Source organism: Corythoichthys intestinalis, chromosome 8 (assembly GCF_030265065.1).
Source record: "Corythoichthys intestinalis isolate RoL2023-P3 chromosome 8, ASM3026506v1, whole genome shotgun sequence".
In the NCBI taxonomy this organism is placed as follows: domain Eukaryota; kingdom Metazoa; phylum Chordata; class Actinopteri; order Syngnathiformes; family Syngnathidae; genus Corythoichthys; species Corythoichthys intestinalis.
Genome location: NC_080402.1, coordinates 42,125,742 through 42,149,467, shown reverse-complemented (window position 1 = coordinate 42,149,467; position 23,726 = coordinate 42,125,742). Strand labels below are relative to the sequence as shown.

Sequence of the window (23,726 nt, the reverse complement as noted above, 5' to 3'; positions counted from 1 at the left end):
ATGTACTTTAGTTTTTCTTGTAGCTTTAATACAAAGGTAAGTAAATGATGCTTCCACAAATTTTTAAAAAGTCATTAGTGAATGTACGCATATACAGTACGGCACAATAGGCTGTCAAATTTAAAGAACGCTATGCTTCATCGTTCCTGCTAAATGAACCTAACTGCAGCATTTGAGCCCAGATCGTTCCAGAGAGAGTGAAATTTGATGTGTTGCAAACAAAAACCAAAGCAAGTAAAAAAAAACAAAAAAAAACGCAAGACCAAGAATTGTCCAAACTACTGGTGTAGGCCCAAGAAGGGGCAGTGTCAACAAGACGACGCGCGTCTGGTCTATAAATATCACTAAAATAAGGTTGGTGTCAGCGGATGGCCCGGCGACAGACTGTTTACAACAGCAGGGATCGAAAGCAGGCCCAGTGCATAGCTAGTGGGAGGCTGGTAAAAGTTGGGCTTTTTGCGGTAATGGCACATAGTAGTAGTAACGTCGGGTTGGCAGACACTTGATGTAGAGGTTGGCTGCGGGGGTGACAATGCCTGAGCCAGCCTGTGGTGGTGTGGTGTGGTTAACCAGTCTAGGTCATCTACACTTCCTCTAGCCTCTGTTCCTGGGAGGAAAAACAGTCTAGTCAAAATAATGGTGTCATTTTGGCTTCGTACACATTCTAGCAAGGGAAGACAAATTTAGCAACAGCAAAGGGAAGTGCTTAAAAACGATGCAGAAAGTAAGCAAAAATATTTGTTCCGTTTTTGCCCTCTCTTATGGTTAAATAGAGAGTCTTAAATTAGGAACTCATCTTGACTGTCGCCTGGAAATTCAGATCAGCCTACGCAAGCAATTATAAAATGGGTTTGTCTTCATGCTGCTTTTACTCAAATTGCCATCTTAATTTAAAGCCTCATTAATTTTTCAGCTGAGACTCGATTATAAAAAAGGAGCTCTGTTGAGTTGGGAACATCATTTACTAGTTGTGTGCTGTTTGGGTGTACCAGGCCTGTTTAATGCGAGTATTTGGACACCAAACGAGCCTCACATTTTTTAGGAGGACATTGGGTATTTACCATGTCTTCAGGCTTGGTACGAGGTCACTTATGAGTACAAAACATTTTTGATGAATGTAAGAATAGATCAGACATAAATATTCAACCTACTTACTCATTTCTACTTTGAAGTTATATCAGTCACTTGGTGTCGATTTGCTTAATAAAAACAAAAATAGGTGAAAGCGGCTCCCACATACAATAACACTGTAAAAAAGATGAACAGCGTTCATCCATCCTAGTCTGTTTAGTGAGGTTAAGAAGAAGGATAAAATCCAACTGGAGCTGACAATAAGGCAAAATCATGTCCCCTTCTCACTCTTGTGCGTCTACATAATGAGACAAATGTAAAATTCTCTTTTGCTCACTCAACGTTTGAAACCAGCTTTTCCAACTCAAGGTAGGGTACTGTTGATCTATATCACTAAAAGCAGCAGCATCTTTCTTTTGCTATTACCCACTTCAATAGTTGAATTATTATTCATTCATTTTCCAAGCCGTTTATCCTTACGAGGGTCACGGGGGTGCTGGAGCCAATCCCAGCTAACTATAGGCAGTAGAGTTGGGTAGAGTGGCCAAAAATTGTACTCAGGGAAGAGTAGCGTTACTTCAAAATAATATTACTCAAGTAAAATTAAAAGTAGTCTTCCAAAAAATGCACTCAAGTACAAGTAAAAAAGTATTTGGTGTATAGAATACTCTAGTAATGAGTAACATTGTGAGTAACTGCTTACGAATGTTTTTTTTTCTCAGCACAAAGTTATCTATATAAACTGTTGATACTGAACTGATACTGTGCAATAACATATTACATAACAACATTAAGCCAAATGGAAAAAAAAAAAAAAAAAATCATTGAATTCCAGCGAGAGAGAAAAATGACAGAAATGAAGCATTATTCGTCCAAAGAGCATAAGTGCCCTCTAGTAAAGAAAATATTTCCTAGTTTGAATAGTGAATACAGTAGGTCCTTCATAGTTTCTATCATGAAGTTAAAAGGATCATATCTCGGGTTTTCCGTGGTCAATCGGTGCCAAATAAAGACTGGGAGAGAGGTTAAAATCCGCACTTTCGAGTCATGTTGAGGGCAGCGCTTCATGTCAAATACTTTATTGTTTATGGTGCTTTAAAGACACCATGTGATTGAACAGTCTGGCATGATCATAGAATGGCAAGCTAGCGTCTGATTGGTATAATGGAGTCATGTGATTATTGTTGCAACGTCTCATTGGTGAAATTGGGAGTGCTACTCTTGGCATTGTAGCAAAAAATATATAGATAAATAAATAAATGTAACGACTCTTGTGTAGCCCAAAGTAGCGGAGTAGGAGTAGTATCTTCACAAATCTACTCAAAGTCAAAAGTATGGCAAAATCAAACTACTCTTAGAAGTACATTTTTCTCAAAAAGTTGCTCAGGTAACTGTAATGGAGAACATATAACGCGTTACTACCCACCTCTGGCAGTAGGCAGGGTACACTCTGAATCGGTTGCCAGCCAATCGCAGGCCACAAGGAGACGAATAGCCATTCGCGCACACACTCATACCCGGGACAAGTGTTCGATCAGCCTACCATGCATGTTTTTGGGATGTGTGTGTGGGGTGGGGACCGGTGTACCCGGAGAAAACCCATGCAGGCACGTGGAGATCATGCAAACTCCACACAGGAAGGCCGGAGCCCAGGATTGAACCCTTGATCTCAGAACTGTGAGGCGGACGTGCTATCCACTCTTCCACCGTGCCACTGAATTGTTGTATATTATAATTCCTAATTACTATTTTACAGTTTTTTCTGCAGTGCTATTACTCGATCATTATTTGCACATTTGTTGTTGTAGCATTATAATTAGCATTCTTAGCTTGGATAGGCTGCAGCACGTGACCCTCGTGAGGATAGGCAGTTCAGAAGATGAATGAATGAATATATTACTGCACTCTTTATGACTTTTGTTTAAAAAAAAAAAAAAAAAAAACATTTGATGTCATTTAATCAGGTATGATCACAATTTTTATTGATAAGGCCCAGAATTTATTTTTTCAAGCTATTTTTGTTCCTTTTCTTTGTAAACATTTTTGTTCCTTTTATCTGTAAACAGACAGATTCTTATTACTGTAATTTTTGCACTATATGGAGCACCTGACTTTAAGCTGCCACCAACCAAATGACACGAAAACGACATTTGTTCATATATAACCCGCACTGGACTATAAGCCGCATCTTCCCTCACTGTATTATGGGATATTTACACCAAAAGATATTAACCGGTAACACTTTATTTGACAGCGGCATCATACAACTGTCAGAAGACCAAATGAACCACCATGAAGCTTTGAACCAATTGGCTGCAAAGCTTCATTGCTTCAAGAAACTTCATTTGGCCATCACTGCTCCCTTTGGGGGAGACAGTCAACCTCTGCTGCCACCTTATGTCAACTGTTGTTGTCCAACATGCCTCCTAGCATGCACTGCAGCGCTACAGATGTAAATAACAATTCATTTTCTGTGCTAATTATTTCTTCAGTTACTGTTCCAGTTGTTTCATTAATTGGTAGTTATGGTATTTGGTTCCACTTTATTTGACAATGGCGCCATAAGACTGTCATTAGACAATCATAATTATGATGTGACGCTGTAATGAGAATTAATCAATGCTTATAATAGATGTTATTTAGTGTTTTCAGGTAAAATATCTCACTTTTGAGTGGATGTAAAAGGTCCGAGCTGGACATGAATTGAGTTGGTGACATAATGTGCCAGATGACACTTAATGACATCTGTCATAAGCATTCATATGACAGTCCTATGACAGTTTTATGACGCCGCTGCCAAATAATGTGTTACCTATTAACCCAAATAAATCAACAAATAAGCCGCCCCGGACTATAAGCAGCAGGATTCAAAATGAAGGGAAAAAGTAGCGGCTTATAGTCAGAAAATTACGGTAATATGTGGGCTGAATGGATCGAATTGTCATGAAATGACTGAATGATATGAAATCTGCTCATTTGCAGAGTTTGACTTTCAAATGTGATCGCAATCAAATCACAAATTACATAGTAATGGTAAAATTCAACCAGGTCCCACACTGATTTTGACCCATCTTTTGCATGGAACAGTGGAGGAAAAATGCATTTCACTTAAGGTCACCTTGAATAACTCTGTAACTTTTGTGTTTGCTCGAAGTCCTAAATGTATTTTTTTGTGACAGTGGTTTGTTTGCTGTAGCACTAGAGTGGCCTCAACTATTAGAGACAAAGTCCTTGTCTATTTTGACATACTGTACTTAGCCAACAAAGATGATTCTTGGTAATTTCTCTGTTTTGCCAATTTCTCTGTGTTTCCTGGTATATTTAATGCCTCATTTGTGCTCTTCTCTTGACAGACCCCTTTGAACACTTACTGTAGTTTTGAAATCATACACTAGTGTCTATTGTTTTAATTACAAAACCTGGCCATTTCAATATGAGTGAGTAGACTTCATTATATTTCTCAGACAGTTATGCACCTATTTATTCAGTGCACATAATTGTAAATGCAACAGGTGTTTTTAGTGCAGTATCTGAAGCAACATTAACATTAAATTTGGAAAATAAATGTAACCGTAACTACAAAGTCATTGGACTTTTGTTTTTTTCAACAAATAAGGAGAGTCCTGTTGCCTCAATTCAACATTATGTATTCTACAATGATCTGGAAGACTGAAAATTTACAGAGACAATTGTAGGAGCACTTCTCCTTTTCTCCCCTTAAACCCGAAATGTCAGCAAAACTTCACGTGGTCATGGATTTAGTTGACACGGATGTGAGTGGGCAGAGGATGTCAAGAGAGGAATAACTGAGTAACGCCTGCCTTCAGTAGACTTGAAGGATAATTTAGAAAAATTCATCGCAACTTTGTGTCTGTCTTCATGTGTCTCCTTGCATAACAACTTCAATTCACCATTCTCATATTTCTTTTTATGTGTTTATGAATAGAACCAAACCTCTCACCCCTCATGCAATTAACGCTTCTTTTTCTCCACAGACAGCAAGCGCCCTGAGAAAAAGCGGGTAGTGACTATCCAACTTTAACACAAGAAGGCAGTCAATCAGCCCTTTCTTACTTGAAACCAGGTTTTCAAAAATATACAAATATAATGTATATAGCTCTTTTTGTGCCTGTTGTGGTTCTTATGGTTTAAATTTTATGAAACTGGATAATTATTTTCTTGGCAAATAACGTGAGTTACATAATCTTTTTTTTCTTCTTCTTTTTCTTTAAAAATTTTGCTTTCTTGTTGAATCACTTAGGGAAAGTGTTACCAGTAGGTTAGCTAAGTGCAATGTGGTGGAACATAACAAAGTCTCCAAACCTGTGGGTGGTTCCCCAAAATAGCAAAATTTGTACGACTTGGTCTTGTTTGTCCATGGTTTTACGCGTCATGGTAGGTATTTTTGTTCAATTTGTTTTTGCCAATTCCAAATGTTTCTTCACTTTTTCCCCCTCAGTGATTATTCAATTGCATGGTATTATCCAATGCAATGATGTTATGTAATCTAATTATTAAATTACACCACTACCTGCACCCCTGGAAGCGAATATAACACTATGGAATTAATCTGTTGGGAAAAAAACAAATGTTCTAATAAAAGTGGTAGACTAGAAGCTAGTTTGATAACCAATTCAGGTGGAAGATACAACGTTTTTAAATGACTTTGGTGAAAATTGAGAATGACTGTTGAATAGATTTTAGCAGACGACATGGGTAAAAAATGTATAAGCACTTAAAGAGAGCAGACCCCTGCCTAAGAACTCAAATTTAAAGGATTGCCAAATTCAGTAGAATGGGCACTCCATTTAAGTATGAAACAAGTTATATTGGGAATTCCTTTTCTGATCTCTGTGATCTCTCATTACACCAAAATTAAATCTCTTTCTTCATTTTATATTACAATCAACATGCAAGTTTGATAATCATTCCTGCATTTGTTCTTCAATTGCTTTTCTGACCTCTGTGACCTTTGATTCCATTACCCCTAAATTGAATCACCTCTTCCATTTTATATCACAAATATATCCTGAAAATGTGATATTAATTCTTTCATTGGTTCTTGAGTTATGCTGCAAGTTTGATAATAATCCTTTTCTTCGTTCTTGAGTTATCTTAACCCTTTAACACCAACACGTTTACACATATCATCCTTAAAGCCACGTCACACTGTAATTACATCACCACTTGCCGCCGCTTGGTCTCATTTGAAAATGCGGAAGTTGAGGTCCACACCCGTTTTTACTTGAAGTCAATCGACCAAGTAAAACTGTAGATAATGTAATTTCAGTTTTATTGTTTTATTGCCCTCATAAATAAGCATTAAAATGCTACATAGATCATGTGTTTATGTCGATATTTCAGTCATTTCTTGTCCTTTTTCAAAACCAAAAGCTCCACAAAAGACTACATATCCCAGGAACCATTGTGAGTTCGCAAAGAAAGAACGTCATCCTAAACCCTTTAATATATTGCCTAGCTAGGCGACACCTAAGGAGAGGGAGGCGAGGTAGAGAGCGACAGGATTGAGGATTGAGTGAGCGAAACATGCGGAATGAATCAAAAACTAAATTTAACGCAAGCTAATACATTATTTCATCAACTTGAGGAGGATGATGAGCCAGATTTGTTGTTGTTTTCTTCGGATGAGTTGGCGACAGAGGTGACAGCAGCGCGCAAACGGTGGAAGAGTGGGCTGTGTGACTAGTGTGGGATGTAAGCTCTGTTTCCTGTTCAAGGGGAAACTGTGTGGCAAAATTGAATTGAGCTAATTTATTGTCAATATTTTCTAAAATATTTTTTCCAATGTTTTTTTTTTTTTTTTTTTTCATTTTCACTATCAATCTTTACAATTTGTTTACAGATTTGTGTGTTCGAGAAGCTTTATCAACACCTCATCCCCACTGTGAAGGATGGTGGAGGGAGCATCATGATTTGGGGCTGTTTTGCTGCCTCAGGGCCTGGAACACTTGCAATCATTAATGGAAGAATGAATTCAAACAGTTATCAGGATGTTTTGCAGGAAAACCAGAGGTTGTCTGTCAGACAGTTGAAGCCATAAAGAGGATGGATGCTGCAACAAGACAATGATATTCAGTCTCATTTTTTTCTGTTGAATGTTTATCCTTACAAGTTGATTAAATATTATGAAGCTTCAAAACGGTTCGTCGAGCATGTTTGGTTATCAATGGAACATCATTATTACAAATTTTGACAAAAGATTTTGGGATCATTTTGGGTTTAAAATGTTGATTATAATTGGTCAATGAAGAAAACAACAGTTTGGACATGAGTGTTTTGGTGTCCTGAAAAAATGGACCCAACAAGGCCATTGTGAACATTTTTTTCCTTTGAAATATAAAGGCACCTGCAAAGGCATGCAAATTCGGACAAAATAGGCTCAGGTATTAAAGGGTTAAACAAAAATATGGACAAACAGAAAGATAGATATATATAACCAAATACATAACCTCTGCTTCAGTAGATTTCACCTACTGGTGGAGGTAATTATGGTTATCTTATTCTTTAATTTCAAGGAGCTTCGACATTTTGAAAACCTAAAAACTTGAGTCTTCAAAGGAAACGCTTTAAAGGTTTTTCAATGATTTCAACAATACTCACTAGGCTTCTGCCGTAACTCAAAAGTTCTCTTACAGAAAAATAAAAATGAGTGGAAATCTATGGGACAGTGCTGTCTCCCAATGATGTGAATGACTCTCACCAAAATAGAAGCTGGAGCCAGACTCCCACTCAATTTGGCTTCATGTGACGCACGATGAGACCAGATCATTAAGAGTCACTACGCTACAGTCGTAAGAGTGGCATTAAAATAAGCTTCTTGCCTTTCCTGTTGATGATTGCTGACTGAGCACTTCTAAAAATATCAGCAAGAAAAACTGGGTAGGCCAGAATTGTGGTTATGGGATTTATAAAGGAATGATCCTTTCCAATGGAGACATAAAACATTGTTCTCGTCAGGGTGGGATTCAAATAGCAAAAGTCTGATGTGGTAAAATGTTAAGTTTACAAACTGCAGTTGGTAATTTTCAAGATACCGCATGAAAAAATACAGTTCACTGTAGTTATTTCAAATATTTGAGACCCTTTCAAGCACAACCACTGCAAATGTGAGTCGGTCCCTGTGTGCCCTGAAACTTACAAGTGACCAGTCACTTTGGTAAAGGTTAGGTTTTTGTAATTTTGACCAGGATACACAGTATTGAAATAGATGGGTAGATTTGGTACATGGGGCTTGGTTAAGTCCCAGTCTTCTGATAATGATAATAAAATATATCTACAGAATGGGCAGAACCAACTCTGTAGCAAGCTAGCAATCCCGTGAACCTTACATCTAAGCGAATTATATGCTTGTGTTTTCGGCAGGGCTACGTACATACATCCTTTCATGTGTTTTAAAACATTGTAATCTAAAAACATGAATGAAATGATAACCATTGAGTCATATTTTTTTTTAAATGGCAACATTTGGCAACATAATGCAAGGGTATTCAAACAAGACAAAATTGTGTGAAATGGTTTTGAAACCATTTCAGCCATTTCCAATTCCCATCATCTAATTTTAAAATAATGCATAGCATTACAGTGTACTGTGCATTAAATTACAGTATATATTCTCCCACACGGCACAGCCAAACAGTAGCAGACATCAGTCAGCACGTCACTGCAAGGCCATTTGTACTACAGACAGTAAAGTATGCACTGGTACACAGTGAACCCACAGTTTGCACTCTGTAAATCAGAGAAATGTGAGCCACATCCTTGAGCTAACAGGAAATTATGTTTAAATGACATGTTTCATAAAAGAGCATGCCATCACTCATTAAATGGATTGTTTCCCTAAAGTCTCTCCCACCCCCATATTTCCTGTTGTAGCCTTGACAGGCAGATTAATTTATTCAACTTTAAATGCATTCCATACTTGAGTTCACATTTTAACTGTACCAATCGCCTATACATTGGTTCATTCAGTCAAGGTTATTGACTGAAGTGTTACATGGTTGCTCAAGGACTACGAAAAAATTAACAAGCACACTACAGTATACCATGTTTGAACTGAAATATTACCAAAGACCATGAGAATTTCTGGTCTTGCAGAAACTATGGGGGACATGCTGTATTACCATCTTGGAATTCACATGTGTGCAAACAGAATATATGTAAATCCTAAAGTTCACTATCTCCTATGTCGAAAATAGGTCTCCTTGATTGCACAGTGTACATGTAGTACTGTTTGTTGATCACGCAATCTCGATAAAACTAAATACACCATGTGTTGCGAGTACAGGTTTTTTTTTTTTTTTTTCCGAATTGTTTCGACCACCAATTCATGCAGATTTCTGTTACAAGACACACATCAAGTTTTTAGGAAAGCTTATTTTCATGGCAAGTACATTAAAGTACACATTTCTTCTCAAGTGTGTAATGTTCTGTAAAGCTACGTCTTCTTCCCTAGTTTGATTTTGTGACTTTTGCAAAGCACTGCTATTTGTAATAAATGTGTGTTACAGATTTTGGGCCCAAAAAAAATTAAATATTGATTGTGAAAAATAAGCCTGGCCTGAGGAACACCAGACTGAAATCAATATTTTGCCTTACACTTCACAATGCAAGTCACTTCAGAGGTCTAATTAAAGATCACAAAAATGCACACATTCTAAGACTTTGGTGTGAAGAAAAAATAAACACGAAAAGCACTATACCAGACAGACATAAACCATTTAACTTGGACCAGACGTCGCTATGTAACCCCTCCAGTGTCCATGAAAGCAGCGGTTTTGACAGTGTGGCATTCTCTTCAGCACACAATATTGTGAAGTTTACACATTCCAATAATGCAAGAAAAATTACTAGCCTCTACTTTGATTAGAGTGCACTACTTGAAAAATACTCCATGACTTTTTGATTTTAAAAAATCTCTTATGAAATCTTTTTAAATATCTTTCATGAGATCTCATGCCATTAGGCGTTTTAAAACAAAATTGTGCATTTTCTCTTCTGACCCAGTTTTGTCACAAGTTTGGGTGTTTTCTGAGAATAGCCTTTTATTGCCTTTTCTCAAACCGTATCTCTGGACGTCAACCTCTCTTTCGCTCTCTCTGCCCCTCCTCCCTCTGTCTGAAAACACAATTACAGTGGTATGAAAAAGTATCTGAACCTTTTGGAATTTCCCACATTTCTGCATAAAATCACCATCAAATGTGATATGACCTTTGTCAAAATCACACAGATGAAAAAACAGTCTCTGCTTTAACTAAAACCACCCAAACATTTATAGGTTTTCTTATTTTAATGAGGATAGCATGCAAACAATGACAAAAGGGGGAGAATAAGTAGGTGAACCCTATGCCTAAGGAGACTTAGAGAGCAATTGAAACCAATTTTTACCAAACAATTTAAGTCAGGTGTGAGTGGTTTAAAGCTGCCCTGCCCACTATAAAACACAAACCTGGTACGAGATGTCTTGATGAGAAGCATTGTTTGATGTGCATCATGTCAAAAGAGCTGTCTGAAGACCTGCCATCAAGGATTGTTGATTTGTATAAAGCTGAGAAAGGATACAAAACCAATTCTCAAAGACTGGATGTTCATCAATCGACAGTCAGAGGAATTGTCTAAAAATGGAGAGAGTTTGGCACTGTTGCTTCTCTCCCTAGGAGTGGCTGTCCACCAAGAGTTCAGCGCAGAATACTCAGAGAGGTAAAAAAAAGAACTCTAGAGTGTCTGCTGGCGAGGGACAGAAATCACTGGCACAGTCCAATAACTCTGTGGATATGTAAAACTATGGCCAAGAATGGTGTTCATGGGAGGACTCCACGGAGGAAGCCACTGTGGTCTAAAAAAAGCATTGTTGTCCGTTTAATGTTCGCAAAAAGGCACTAGGACACTCCACAGAAATTTTGGTAAAATATTTTGTGGACTGTTGAAACCAAAGTTGAATTGTTTGGGTGTAACACACAATGTCATGTGTGGAGGAAAAATGGAACAGCTCACCAACATCAACACCTCATCCCCACCGTGAAGCATGGTGGAGGGAGCGTCATGATTTGGGGTTGCTTTGCCACCTCAGGGCCTGGACAACTTGCAATCATTAATGGAAGAATGAATTCAAAAGCTTATCATGTTTTGCAGGAAAACCTGAGGCTGTCTGTCAGACAGTTGAAGCTAAAAAGAGGATGCATGCTGCAACAAGACAATGATCCAAAACACAGAAGTATATCAACTTCAGAATGGTTTCAGAAGAACGAAATATTCGTTCTGGAGTGACCAAGTCAAAGTCCAGATTTGAACCCCATTGAGATACTCTGGCATGACCTTAAGACAGCAATTCATGCCAGACATCCCGGGAATCTGACAGAACTAGAGCAGTTTTGTAGTGAAGATTTTTCCCCCTTCTGTCATTGTTTGCATACTGTCCTCATTAAAATATGAATACCTATAAATGTTTGGCCGGTTTTAGTTAAAGCACACAATGTTTTTTTTATCTGTGTCATTTTGACAAAGATCAGATAACATTTGATGGTGATTTTATGCAGAAATGTGAGAAATTCCAAAAGGTTCAGATATTTTTTCATACAACTGTACATACGAGAAAAGCTGAAGGCCTTTTAGTTCAGCCTTTGTTCATTCATGAGAGATTACCAAATAGGGAAAACAAGACTATTTGACCAATTTCAGTCCAAGATTTTAAACTAAAATTTGCTTTTTCAAATCATTTTGATAGAACACTGGCTAGTATTGGCTAGTATTATATTTCGCACTGATAAGTTTTTACATTGGAGAGATTTTTGTGATGCCAAAACAAAAGGGTAAAAGTGATGGCAAAGACTTTGCCAAAGAGGAAACGGGAGATTATTAATAGCAAGAGAACTGGAAATTCAACATCAGAATGAAATTTGGTACCAGGGCTTTTATTAGGGACTTAGGAAACTTAAATATATAATGATAATAACTATACTACTCTTACCAGAGATGCTGAATTTAAAATTTATTAATGTGTTCCAATCACTAGACATATGACTTTAAAGGTTTTGCTCTGACCAACTAAAGAACCACAAAATATGTCACAGTATTAAGGGCAAGCTCACTGTTCCTTTAAGGCAAATTTTAAATCCGATTGATTAAAGAAACAATCCTACTGCTACAATAGATTACAAATACAGCATCAAATAAAGTCGTGAAATTGGTCCCTCCTCAGACGCAAATTCATACAAAAATGATTTTTATCGTTTGTGCTACGTTTGTGCTGTAAAATTTTCATTTGCGCTATTATCGTTTTTAAGATATTTACAATTCCTTCATAGGTCAATATGAGGTCAACCAGCCCCCCCATTTTGATTAAAAATGGCTTAAAATTGTGTCAATCGTTTGTGCTGGTTTGTGTTGCAAAAAGTTTTGTTTGTGCTGCTATCGTTGAGATACTGAGATATTAATTTCAAGTGACGATGTCAAGCAGCCCTCCATTTATTGCAAAATGGACCCGAAATGGTGCCATTCGTTAATGCCAAGTTTGTGCTTTAAATTTTTTGTTTGTGCTGCTATCGTTTTATTGATATTGAGATATTAATTTTGATTGATGACGTCATTTGCCGCCCCTCCATCACGGCTTGCGGAGCGTACCAACTCTCTCAAAAACAGAAGGGTGCCCCAAAAACTGCCGCAAACATAGCACAAACGAACGGCACTCCTTCAGGTCCATTTTGCAGTAAATGGGGGGCTGCGACTTACATCATCACTCAAAATTAATATCTCAAGTCCACCATTTACTGCAAAATGGAACCGAAGGGATGCTATGTTTATGCTATTTGTTGGGACACCCCTCTATTACTGCGAAAATTGGTACGCTCCGTCAGGTGCAAGAGTTGGATACAGAAAAGCTGCGAATGATGTCATCACTCAAAATTAATACAGGTAGTCCCCGGTTTACAAACGAGCTCCGTTCCTGCGCTGGCAATGTAACTCAGATTTCCGTGTCAGTCAGAATTAACCCTTCAAGTACCTTTTAACACCCTCCAAATTAAAAAAAAAAAAAAAAAAAACTATCCTAAAACATGTACTGTATTTTACTTAATACCCATGAAATAAAGTAAAAAAAAAAAAATTAAAAAAAAGCCATTTATCAATGGCATTTATTAATTTGTCACCGTTAAGCAATGAACACACAATTAGAAAATAAATTACAGTCATGACATTGAGCGTACAATAATGCTATAAAGTAGATCAATGGAAACACATTTGCTTTCAAAAACATACCTCAATGGCTGCACAATAATACATAGGCATATAAGGTCCAAATCTTGGGCAATTCAACAAAGGAAATGGCAGCTATTAGTGACACCGGTCCGGCGGTGAAAACGACCACTGCTCAATAAGCTAGTGGGCTAACATCAAGCTGGGGGCGGAGGCTCATTGCTGAGCCTGCGCCGTGTACCGTTTCTCTGCCTCTTTGAAATGTTAACTGACGTTGAACCCCGCTTCCCAAAGTGAAAGAAACGCACAAAACTAACGCAAAGTAGCTCTGGCGTTTTGTCAAACATGTCATAGTACAAAAAACGGAATAGGACCGCATATACAGTGGGGCAAATAAGTATTTAGTCAACCACCAATTGTGCAAGTTCTACTACTTGAAATGATTAGGGAGGCCTGTACTTGTCAACATGGGTAAACCTCAACCATGAGAGACAGAATGTGGGGGGAAAAAAAAAACAGAAAATCACATTGTTTGATTTTTAAAGAATGTATTTCCAAATTAGAGTGGAAAATGTCATATCTGTATGCCTTCTCAGTTGTTTTTTCTTTCCAGCATCTGATTCAGCTGGATGGGCGGGGCCGTGGCCGCACACCTGTGGCGCATTAGGAGCGCTCATTATTTAAGGACTCCTGTCACCGTCTGCGAGTGTCGGATTATTGCATATGCTTGTTCCTGCCTTGCTTACCGCTGTGTGCTCATCGTCATCCTCGGTGCCTTCCGACGTTCTTCGGTCGTGTTCTGGTTTGATCTTATTTACTTTTGTGCTCTTCAGGATTTTGTAGTTAGGATTTTGTACTCTGTTATATTCACGCCATCTTGGGTGCTCTTTTAGTTATATCTTGTTATATCCGCGTTTTCTAGCGTGCTCCCTTTGTTATACTAATTAAACACAAACATTTGCTCTATTGATCTCCTGGTCTGTGTTTTTGGATCCACATTAACGGCTTGCCGTCATAACAGAATAGTCCGACCATGGATCCCACAGACTCGGAGGGTATTCGCCACGCGCTTGCCGGTCATGGTCATATGATCAGCAAGCATGAACAATCGTTAAATGAACTAGTGAACGTGATCACCGCGCTAACCACTAGAATTGAAAATATGGCCCCACCTGCACAGTCCGGTGGCGTAGGTAACGCTGCCGTGGCACCCGATCACTCCGCTCCGTCTCCGGTTGTTCCACCGGCTGCTTTCCGGGAGCCAGTGTTGCCACACCCCCATCGTTACGAGGGAGAACCCGGCGCTTGTCGACAATTTCTGCACCAGTGCTCCCTTGTATTTGACCAGCAGCCATATACGTTCGCGAGTGACAGGTCCCGTGTAGCGTATACCATGAGTCTCCTCACCGGTAGAGCGGCCACTTGGGCAATGGCGGTAAGCAACGCCCATCCCGCAATCCGTCAGTCATTCGAGACTTTTAAAACAGAGTTTGTGAGAGTGTTTGATCACCCGGTTACAGGCAAGGAGGCAGGCAGCCGCCTGCTGGATTTTTTTCAAGGCGAGCTTAGCGTGGCGGACCACTCCATCCAAATCCGCATTTTGGCCGTGGAGTGCGGTTACGACGAGGCGGCGCTGTGTGGAATTTTTCAGAGGGGGCTGTAGTCTGCGGTGAAGGACGAGTTGGCGGCCCGGGAGGATTCTTCGGGCCTGGAAGACCTGATCTCCTTGTCCGTGAAGTTGGACAATTGACTGAAGGAGCGCGAGAGGGAACGAGCCTTGGAGCAGCGGGGTCGTCGTGGGTCGTCATCGCGGTACGGTCCGGCAACGTTACGTGCAGACGGCTTCGTCGAATCACCATCAACCTCTACGCCGACGCGGAGTCCGGTCCTGGCGGGGGAGGAGCCAATGCAACTCGGCAGCGGTCGTCTTTCTGCGGAGGAGCGGCGGAGACGGATGAGGGCGGGCTTATGTCTTTACTGTGGCTTGCCGGGGCACCACGTTGCCGCCTGTGACGCGATCTCTTCACGTCGTCCTGGATCTTCGGCCCCTGGGGTTCCTCTCGCCAGAGGGGGGACCAGGTTCGTACATTATGGCAATCAGTCAAATGATTTGCCTCGCAACGAGTCGATTGAACTAAAACAAACTCGAGGTGAAATGAGACTGCAATTACCGGGAGAGGTTTTGCATGGGCGGGTTAATTTTAGGTTCACTGCTTTAATAGATTCAGGGGCAGATGAATGTTTTATAGACCAGAGTGTTGTTGATGCTCTTAAATGCCCATTAATAAGACTCTCTACTCCTAAAAAGGTTCTAGATCTCGATGGGCGACCCCTGGCGGACGTAAGATTTATAACGCCCCCGCTTAAAACAAAGCTGTCCGGGAACCATTTTGAGGTTCGTAGCTTCTTGGTTATGCCATGTAAATCGGCTTCTGTTGTGCTAGGGCTCCCCTGGCTAAAGATGCATAACCCTAATATTGACTGGACTAAAACACAAGTAGTGACTTGGAGTTCCTTCTGTTACGCGCACTGCTTACGCTCGGCGTGCCTACTTCCGGATCAAGCCCAAACAGTTGCCGAGCCTGTAAATTTAGTAAATGTTCCTGCCGAGTACCATGATCTCGAACAGGTTTTTAGTATAGACCAGGCTAAGACCCTGCCTCCGCACCGCCCTTACGACTGCGCCATTGACTTGTAGCCCAATGCCCCACTACCTAGCTCGAGGTTATATCAAATTTCTAAACCTGAGCAGGAGGCTATGAGAGATTATATAACCTCTTCCTTGGCAACTGGCCTAATTCGCCCTTCGTCCTCACCATTGGGAGCAGGGGTTTTTTTTGTTGGCAAAAAAGATGGGGGTCTTCGGCCGTGCATTGACTACCGGGGCCTTAATGAGATTACTGTTAAAAACAAATATCCGCTGCCATTATTAGATTCGGCCTTCGCACCGTTAAAGTCAGCCACCATATATACCAAGTTAGACTTGCGCAGCGCTTACCACTTGGTTAGGATTCGGGATGGAGATGAGTGGAAAACCGCTTTCAAAACCCCGCTCGGACATTTTGAATACCTAGTCATGCCTTTTGGTCTGACTAATGTACCCGCTGTTTTCCAGAGCCTCATAAATGATGTGCTTCGTGACATGCTAAATGTCTTCTGTTTTGTTTATTTAGATGACATCTTAATATTTTCTAGAAGCTTGCAGGAACACCGCCAACATGTCCGCATGGTCCTCCAAAGGCTTCTGGAAAATAGGCTGTTTGTCAAGGCCGAGAAGTGCGAGTTCCACCGCGGGTCAATGCAATTTCTTGGTTTCATCGTCAAAAAAGGGCAATTACGGCCTGACCCAGCCAAAATTCAGGCAGTTGCAGAGTGGCCAACCCCCACTTCACGTAAGCAGTTACAAAGGTTCCTCGGGTTTGCCAATTTTTACAGGCGTTTTATCTGGAACTATAGTATGAGGGCCGAGCCCCTTACCAGGTTGACCTCTAATAAACGCCCGTTTGTGTGGTCCTCTGTGGCAGAAGCCGCTTTTGTAGGTCTTAAAAGGGCATTCACTAGCTCACCTGTCCTTGTTCACCCTGACTTAGATCTTCCTTTTGTGGTCGAGGTTGATGCGTCGAGTTCCGGAGTGGGGGCCATCCTATCCCAGAGGTCTGCAGTCGACCAGAGACTACACCCCTGCGCGTTCTACTCCCGCCGCCTCACCCCCGCGGAGGCAAATTATGACGTCGGCAACAGGGAGCTGCTCGCTATAGTTCAGGCTTTGCAGGAATGGAGGCACTGGTTGGAGGGGACGGAGGTGCCGTTCCAGATACTCACCGACCATAAGAATTTGGAGTACCTCCGGGCTGCCAAGCGCCTCAACACACGCCAGGCCCGTTGGGCACTGTTCCTGACACGTTTCAACTACGTGGTTACTTACCGTCCGGGATCATGCAACGAGAAACCCGATGCCTTGTCAAGAATTCATGAACCAGTGGAGGAGATGTCTTCAGAGGAGCCTGTTGTTCCAGAGAACCTGATCATCGGCGCACTCCGATGGGAGGTTGAGCGGCTAGTGGAAGACTCTCTACGGGGTGTTAGGGTGCCCGGAGGCTGCCCTGCTGGCAAACTTTTTGTTCCAGACGCTCAGCGTGCAGGAGTGCTAAAGTGGGGGCACACCTCAAAGTTCGCCTGCCACCCGGGTGTGTCCCGCACGTTCTTCCTCATTTCCCAGAGGTTTTGGTGGCCGGGTATGCGAAAGGACGTCATGGACTACATTTCTGCGTGTTCCATCTGCGCTCGGGGCAAATCAGTCCATCAAGCTCCAGCAGGACTTCTGCGTCCGTTGCCTGTTCCATCTCGTCCTTGGTCCCATGTTGCACTCGATTTTATCACTGGCCTTCCACGCTCAAGGGGATATTCCGTCATCTTGACAGTGATTGACCGATTCTCCAAGATGGCGCACTTCGTCGCTCTCCCCAAGTTGCCTTCAGCTCTGGAGACCGCTGACCTGCTGGTAACACACATTTTTCGAACCCATGGCATTCCGTCTGACCTCGTTTCTGACAGGGGACCCCAGTTTGTGTCTCGGGTTTGGAGAGCATTCTGCAAAGCTCTGGGGGCCACATCAAGTATGTCTTCCGGCTACCACCCACAGTCCAACGGACAGACAGAACGGGTCAACCAGGAGCTGGAGGCTGCCCTCCATTGCGTTTGCCAACTGCATCCGGCCTCTTGGGCCTCACACCTGCCTTGGGTGGAATATGCCCACAACACCCTCATTAGCTCAGCCACTGGGAGGTCGCCTTTTATGTCAGCATATGGGTTCCAACCGCCACTGTTCCCTTCTCAGGAAGCCGAGGTCGTCGTGCCGTCTGTCCAAGTGCACCTGCGGAGGGCCCATAGAGTCTGGAGGGACGCTTGGGCTGCACTAGTCCGCACTGCAGCCCGCAACCGCCTGATTGCTGACCGCCACAGAAGGCCCGCTCCGGTCTATCGTCCGGGCCAGATGGTCTGGTTATCAACGCGGGATTTGAACCTTGCTGGGACTTCCAAGAAGTTGGGCCCTAGATTCGTGGGCCCTTTTGCTGTGGACTCTGTGGTGAACCCCGTCGCGGTCAGGCTAAAGCTTCCCGGTTCAATGAAGATCCACCCAGTCTTCCACGTGTCTCTGCTCAAGCCAGTCTCCACTAGCCCCCTGAACCCTCCACCAGTGCCTCCTCCTGCCCCTCGCGTGGTTGACGGTGGGCCGGTATATACGGTGCGTACTATTCTCGATTCTAGGAGGCGGGGAAGGGGGGTGCAGTACCTGGTCGACTGGGAAGGTTATGGCCCTGAGGAGCGCCAATGGGTCCCCCGCTCCTGGATCCTCGATCCGTCGCTTTTGCGGGATTTCCACTCCCTTCATCCCTCGAAACCAGGTGGTCCGCCAGGGGGCGTCCGTTGAGGGGGGGGGGTTCTGTCATATCTGTATGCCTTCTCAGTTGTTTTTTCTTTCCAGCATCTGATTCAGCTGGATGGGCGGGGCCGTGGCCGCACACCTGTGGCGCATTAGGAGCGCTCATTATTTAAGGACTCCTGTCACCGTCTGCGAGTGTCGGACTATTGCATATGCTTGTTCCTGCCTTGCTTACCGCTGTGTGCTCATCGTCATCCTCGGTGCCTTCCGACGTTCTTCGGTCGTGTTCTGGTTTGATCTTATTTACTTTTGTGCTCTTCTGGATTTTGTAGTTAGGATTTTGTACTCTGTTATATTCACGCCATCTTGGGTGCTCTTTTAGTTATATCTTGTTATATCGGCGTTTTCTAGCGTGCTCCCTAAGTTGTACTTGTTATAGCCGCGTTTTCTAGCGTGCTCCCTAAGTTGTACTTGTTATAGCCGCGTTTTCTAGCGTGCTCCCTAAGTTGTACTTGTTATATCCGCGTTTTCTAGCGTCCTCCCTAAGTTGTACTTGTTACATTCGGTATTTGGTACAGTAGTATTTGGTCACCTACAAACAAGCAAAGTTTCTGGCTGTCAAAGAGGTCTAACTTCTTCTATCGAGGTCTAACGAGGTCTAATGAGGCTCCACTTGTTACCTGTATTAATATCACCTGTTTTAACTCATTATCGGTATAAAAGACACCTGTCAACAACTCACTCAGTCACACTCCAAACTCCACTATGGCCAAGACAAAAGAACTATCGAAGGACACCAGAGACAAAATTGTAGACCTGCACCAGGCTAGGAAGACTGAATCTGCAATAGGTAAAACGCTTGGTGTAAAGAAATCAACTGTGGGAGCAATTATTGGAAAATGGAAGACATACAAGACCACTGATAATCTCCCTCGATCTGGGGCTCCATGCAAGATCTCACCCCGTGGCGTCAAAATGATAACAAGAACGGTGACCAAAAATCCTAGAACCACACGGGGGCACCTAGTGAATGACCTACAGAGAGCTGGGACCACAGTAACAAAGGCTACTATCAGTAACACAATGCGCTGCCAGGGACTCAAATTCTCCACTGCCAGACGTGTCTCCCTGCTGAAGAAAGTACACGTCCAGGCCCGTCTGTGGCTCACTAGAGGGCATTTGGATGATCCAGAAGAGGACTGGGAGAATGTGATATGGTCAGATGAAACCAAAATAGAACTTTTTGGTAGAAATACAGGTTCTCGTGTTTGGAGGAGAAAGAATACTGAATTGCATCTGAAGAACACCATACCCACTGTGAAGCATGGGGGTGGAAACATCATGCTTTGGGGCTGTTTTTCTGCAAAGGGACCAGGACGACTGATCTGTGTAAAGGAAAGAATGAATGGGGCCATGTATTGAGAGATTTTGAGTGAAAATCTCCTTCCATCAGCAAGGGCATTGAAGATGAGACGTGGCTGGGTCTTTCAGCATGACAATGATCCCAAACACACAGCCAGGGCAACAAAGGAGTGGCTTCGTAAGAAGCATTTCAAGGTCCTGGAGTGGCCAAGCCAGTCTCCAGATCTCAACCCCATAGAAAATCTGTGGAGGGAGTTGAAAGTCCGTGTTGCCCAACGACAGCCCCAAAACATCACTGCTCTAGAGGAGATCTGCATGGAGGAATGGGCCAAAATACCAGCAAAAGTGTGTGAAAAACTTGTGAAGAGTTACAGCACACATTTGGCCTCCGTTATTGCCAACAAAGGGTACATAACAAAGTATTGAGATGAACTTTTGGTATAGACCAAATACTTAATTTTCCACCATGATTTGCAAATAAATTCTTTAAAAATCAAACAATGTGATTTTCTGTTTTTTTTTCCACATTCTGTCTCTCATGGTTAAGGTTTACCCATGTTGACAATTACAGGCCTCTCTAATATTTTCAAGTGGGAGAACTTGCACAATTAGTGGTTGACTAAATACTTATTTGCCCCACTGTATACAGCAGTATAATGAAATTCTTGGATATGCATAGTTAATATTGTAGAAATCAACCATTTAGATTAATCACACCTAATAAATAACATGTAAATGACAAAAATAATAAACTGTACTTACCACCATCAATGCTGAGAGGTTGCAGACGAGACACTGTTAGGCGACTTAAAAACAAAAACGCCTGGAGAAAAAACAGAGGACAAGACATGCGCCGTCGAAAGTCGAAAACACGTAAATCGGGTGCGTCGTAACCCGGAGACTACCTGTATCTCAATATCTATAAAACGATAGCATAGAATTTTTACAGCACATACGAGCACAAACGTAGCATAAATGAACGACACCATTTCGGGTCCATTTTGCAATAAATGGAGGGCTGTGTGACGTCATCACTCGAAATTGATGTCTCAATATATCAAAAACAAAAGCAGCATAAACAAAACTTACAGCACGAACCAACACAAACAAAGCATAAACGGTTGACACCATTCTTAGCCGTTTATAATCAAAATGGGGGCTGGTTGACCTCAGATTGACCTGTAAAATAATTCTAAATATCTCAAAAACGATAGCAGCACTAACGAAACTTTTTACAGGCACAAACAAGCACAAACGATTGACATCATTTTTATATAAATTTGTGTCTGATGGGGGGCCAACCTCACGAAAGAAGAAAACGGCATGTTGTGAAAATATTCATTTGATCCAATGGAGCAAAGTAATAGTACCACTGCTTCTCTAAATGACATAGGCATACAGTATAAAAAAAAACAAAAAACAAAAACAAAAAAACATAAATAACGAACAAGAATGGAACATATGCTGGGAAATCAACAGTATAAACTTAATGAAGACTCTCTTCCTCTGCAGGTTAATGCAGCACCACTCATTAAAACTGAATTTTTCAATGTGCAACCTTTTTATATTTTTAAGAACTTTTATGAGCGATAAGAATGTTAAAAAGTTGCTTCGAGCAGTGAAAGTGCATTTAATACAACTTCATAATGACTAGGGTTGGGAATTGATACGATATTTATGATTCCGATTCCATCATCGATATTGCTTAACGAATCGATTCTTTATCGATTCTCTTATCAATTCTAATTTGGGAAAAAAATAAAAATAAAGTTTTGATTGGCATCGAGTTTGTTTAATCAGAAGTCACAACCTTACAAACTCACAACGAGGTCAAAAGATGCCCAAGGTCTGAAGGTTACCGTATTTTTCGGACTATAAGTCGCACCTGAGTATAAGTCGCACCAGCCATAAATGCCCAACGAAGAGGAAAAAAACATATATAAGTCGCACCGGAGTATAAATCTTATTTTTGGGGGAAATTTACTTGATAAAATCAAACACATAGAACAGATATGTCATCTTAAAAGGCAATTTAATATGAAAATACAATAGAGAACAACATGCTGAATAAGTGTACAGTATGATGTTCCATGATGTTACATGTGCGAGTGCGCCCCCACTTGGGCGTGAAAGCGCTAACTAAAAGCATGCATTTCAATATAAAAAAGTCAATAATACAATTGAACACACATTGCCAAAGGCAGAACTGGAACGTGGCCGTAGCTTTTAAGAGTTATTCAGATAACTATATCATAAACAACATGCTAAAAAGTTTACCAAAGCATCAGTGTTACTCCAAAACACCCAAATAACATGTGAAATTATATCATAATGTGTTAATAACTTCACGCATAAATCGCTCCAGAGTATAAATCGCACCCCCAGCCAAACTATGAAAAAAACTGCTACTTATAGTCCGAAAAATACGGTAACCGTGAAAATAAGTGGTATATACACAAGAATGTATAAAATTTTACTGAAACAATTTTGTAATAGAATTTTTTTTAAAATGGTATATATTGGCATATAGGCGGTGGTTCTGCCTTTGGTAACATGTGTTAAAGTGTATTATTTACCATTATATTGAAATGCATGCCTTTTAGTTTTTAGTGTGCTTTTACGCTCAAGTGGGGGCGCCCTTGCGCTTCCTCACGCGAAGAAGAACGCGCCCAAGTGAAGAAGAGTGCGCTTACATGCGAAGAAGAAGTGCAGCTACAAAGCATCCAAGTGAGTGAGCGAGTTAGTGAGAGAGGGAAACACTGCTACGAGCCTACGTTCTTTGTTCATGTTTGTAAAATATCTACAGAGGCAACGCCTGTATGTATCATCATTTGTGTTGTTGTGTGTTTCCACTCGCGATCGGACACTTAAATCCAGTTGTGTAGTGGTTTGACGATGTGCTAATGCTAGCGAACGCATGCTAACCGTTTGTGTTATTACTGTATTAGCTGCTAATCATCGCTGATTTACGTTGATGTAAACCTGTTTGTTTTTGGGGACGAAATTGATTTGTTTCATTTCTATTTTTAGTTTCATTCTTCAAGTGATGGTGACATAACGTACGCTGTAAAAAGTCAGCATATTATACCAACGTCTTCTGCATCGTCATTTGGGAATTTAGCTCGCTGTATAGCCAAGACTGAGCCTTTGCGTCTCGGTGAGGACAGTACAGTCGTATTTCCTCCCAATGCAGTTATCTCCACCTTGCAATGACTGTAAGTCGCTTTGTTGTAATTTTTCCTCGTGAAGTGAAGACACACTTTCGAGCGTTTGAACCTACGGGCTGTCATTGTTATTTTTAAGATTGCAATGCTGGTGCTAAACCATCGTAATCTTTCATTTTCACCCACTTTCCTGGTGAAGTGTAGCCAAACTTTGGCGCGGGTGGTTCTTGGCGCCATGCTAGTTTGATGCGTCTGGACAACAAGACACGTCACGTCACGTGACAACGCAATACGCGTCTTTAGGAATCGTAAAGGGATCGTTAAGGCTTTTTCATTGTGATGTCGAGGCCTCGAAACACTAGGAACCGCTTCGGAATTAGAATCGGATTTCGATTCCCATTCCTAATAATGACGATAGTCCAATCCTGAAACAACTGTTTATATGACCACCAGATAGAATATATTTGCATGTTCTCACAGATTCACTGTGCTTCTGCAAATTCTGTATACGGCGAGTGTATGGAGTGTTCTAGTGTTAA

General features: G+C 41.5%; 1 protein-coding gene across 1 annotated transcript in view; it reads right to left on the bottom strand.

Annotated features, from left to right (window-relative positions):
* abcc6a (ATP-binding cassette, sub-family C (CFTR/MRP), member 6a) overlaps positions 1-13,384 on the bottom strand; it is a 74,623-nt gene extending 61,239 nt beyond the window's left edge. The window contains exon 1 of the mRNA XM_057844356.1: positions 13,342-13,384. The gene's annotated coding sequence lies outside the window, so the exon portion shown is untranslated. The remainder of the gene's footprint in view (positions 1-13,341) is intronic.
* Between the last annotated feature and the right edge of the window lie 10,342 nt (positions 13,385-23,726).